Source organism: Corvus brachyrhynchos, unplaced genomic scaffold (genome assembly GCF_000691975.1).
Source record: "Corvus brachyrhynchos isolate BGI_N302 unplaced genomic scaffold, ASM69197v1 scaffold47, whole genome shotgun sequence".
NCBI classification, from domain to species: Eukaryota; Metazoa; Chordata; class Aves; order Passeriformes; family Corvidae; genus Corvus; species Corvus brachyrhynchos.
This window is the reverse complement of record NW_008239292.1, coordinates 1,727,783-1,730,079: the sequence shown is the minus strand read 5'-3', so window position 1 is coordinate 1,730,079 and position 2,297 is coordinate 1,727,783. Positions and strand designations below refer to the sequence as shown.

General features: G+C 53.4%; 1 protein-coding gene across 1 annotated transcript in view; it reads right to left on the bottom strand.

Moving 5' to 3' along the window:
• SOCS7 (suppressor of cytokine signaling 7) overlaps positions 1-2,297 on the bottom strand; it is a gene marked incomplete at its 5' end in the record, with an annotated part of 15,060 nt that overhangs the window by 10,794 nt on the left and 1,969 nt on the right. The window lies entirely within an intron of this gene.

Sequence of the window (2,297 nt, the reverse complement as noted above, 5' to 3'; positions counted from 1 at the left end):
AAAACGCCCCCGGAAGAGTCCAGCCAGACCAGTCCGGACACCCCTGCCTGTCCCAAAATCCGTGAATTCCTTAGGAAACATCTCTGGAAGATCCCAGCCAGACCAGTCTGGACAGCCCTGCCAGCCCCAAAATCTGGGAATTCCTTAGGAAAAAGCTCCGGAAGATTCCAGCCAGACCAGACCGGACACCCCTGCCTGTGCCAAAATCTGGGAATTCCTTAGGAGAGACCCCCGGAAGATTCCAGCCCAGACCAGTCTGGACACCCCCTGCCCACGCCAAAATCTGGGAATTCTCTAGGAAACATCTCCGGAAGATTCCAGCCAGACCAGACCGGACACCCCTGCCTGTGCCAAAATCTGGGAATTCCTTAGGAGAGACCCCCGGAAGATTCCGGCCCGGACCAGTCTGGAATCCCCTGCCTGCCCCAAAATCTGGGAATTCCTTAGGAAAGACCCCTGGAAGATTCCAGCCAGACCAGTCTGGACACCCCTGCCCGTGCCAAAATCCGGGAATTCCCTAGGAAAGACCCTTGGAAGATTCCGGCCATCCCCTGTGCCTTGTCACCGTGTTCCCGAGTGCCACATCCCTGTGGTTTTTGGATAATCCCAGGGACAATTCCATGTTCTGATGCCCGAGCACGCTTCCCACGAATAAATTTTCCCTAAATTCCAACCTAAACCTCTCCTGGTGCAGCTTGAGGTTTTCTATGTTTTATCCCCCCCTTTATTTGCCCGAAATCCGGGGATTTTCCAGCAGAAAGCAGGGAAGCGCTGTCCCAAAGGGCTGGAAAACGGGAAAACGAAGGCTCCGGTGAGGATGGAGCCAGGCTGGAATTCCAGGGGGGTTCTGTGACCTCCACTGACCTGCAGGAAGATGGGGAGAGCTTGGAAAACACCCCCAGAAACCGGGATAAATCCTGAGGAGGAAACAGAAGTCAGGGAATTCCTGGAAAAGCAGCATTCCAGAAGGAAGAGAGGAGCAGTGCCCAGATCCAGCTGTGGGATTCACTGGGAAAACAAAATCCCTTCCCAGGGGCTGGTTTGGGAGCAAAGCCACCCCTGTGGAACAACCAGGAGGAAAAAACAGGAAAATCCCACATTCCTGGGAATCTTGGAGCTGGATGAGCCCTCGAAAGGACAAAGCACAGCCACACAATTCCCGAAAAAAAAGGTGGGAATTCTCTTTTTTCCCCCCACCTCTCATCTACCCAAACCCACAGGTGGGGGAGTTTCTCTCCTTCCCAATCCTTCAGGCTCCCTCAGGGGTTTTTCCAGGTGGGAATTCCCACGGTGCTGCAGGAAAAGCAGCGCCAGGCAGAGAATCCTGCGCAGCAAGGGGGACACAGGAGGTCCCCGGAGACCAAAAATTCCCTGTCCTGAGGCAGTTCCAGCTCTGGGAAAATTGGGAGCACCCGGCTCAGGGAGCTCGGAGAATCCTGGAATATCCTGAGCGGGAATGGACCCACAGGGATCACAGATCCAACTCCTGGAGTTCCCAAAATGCCGCCCAAACGCTCCCTGGAACCTTGGAGCTCTGAGCATTCCCTGCTCCCACTCTTTGGGAACCCACGGAACAATTCCCTCGGGAATTCCCTGCTCCGAGAGCTCAGCTCAGCTCCTGCAGCTGCGAGAGCTCCTGGAAGTCAGGACAAGGGGAAAAATCCCTCCTCGATTCCCAAACTGTGTGGAATTAACGCTGGGCAATCTTCCCAGCAGGAGAGGCTGCACATCCCACCTCAGCATCCCTAAAATCCCATTCCCAGAGGCACCGGGAGCTCTTTATTCCCATTTTATTCCGGCATTTCGAGGCACAAACCCCAAAGCCGAGCGCGGCTTTTTTTAATAAAAAACCCAAACTGATGCCATGAAGATTTTTTGCCTTTTCTTTTATACCCCTGTTCTACCTTTTTTACAACTTCTGTATTCCCAGCGCGTTTTGCCTCCATTCTTGGCCTTGTTTGTCAAGCTCAGAGACTCAACATTTGAGAAGCTTCGTAGCCGGGGATCAGTGCACCCCAGAGCCCAAGGTGCTCTCCAGAACACATTCTGTAAACCAGGATAGAACCATCCAGGGGAAGGTTCCTTGGGGAGGGGGGGCTCACTTGAGCCTCTCATTGGGGAATCTTTGCTAGATCTGCTAATTAGTAACACCTAGAATGTTCTACCCAATGTGGGGGGGAGGGACAGACACAGGGAAAGACTCAGCGGGGTGCATCTCGATGCACATGACCTGGGCGTGTGCACCTAAGGATCCTTAAAAATAAATCCCAAGGTAAAATCCCTTTTCCCCTTCTAAC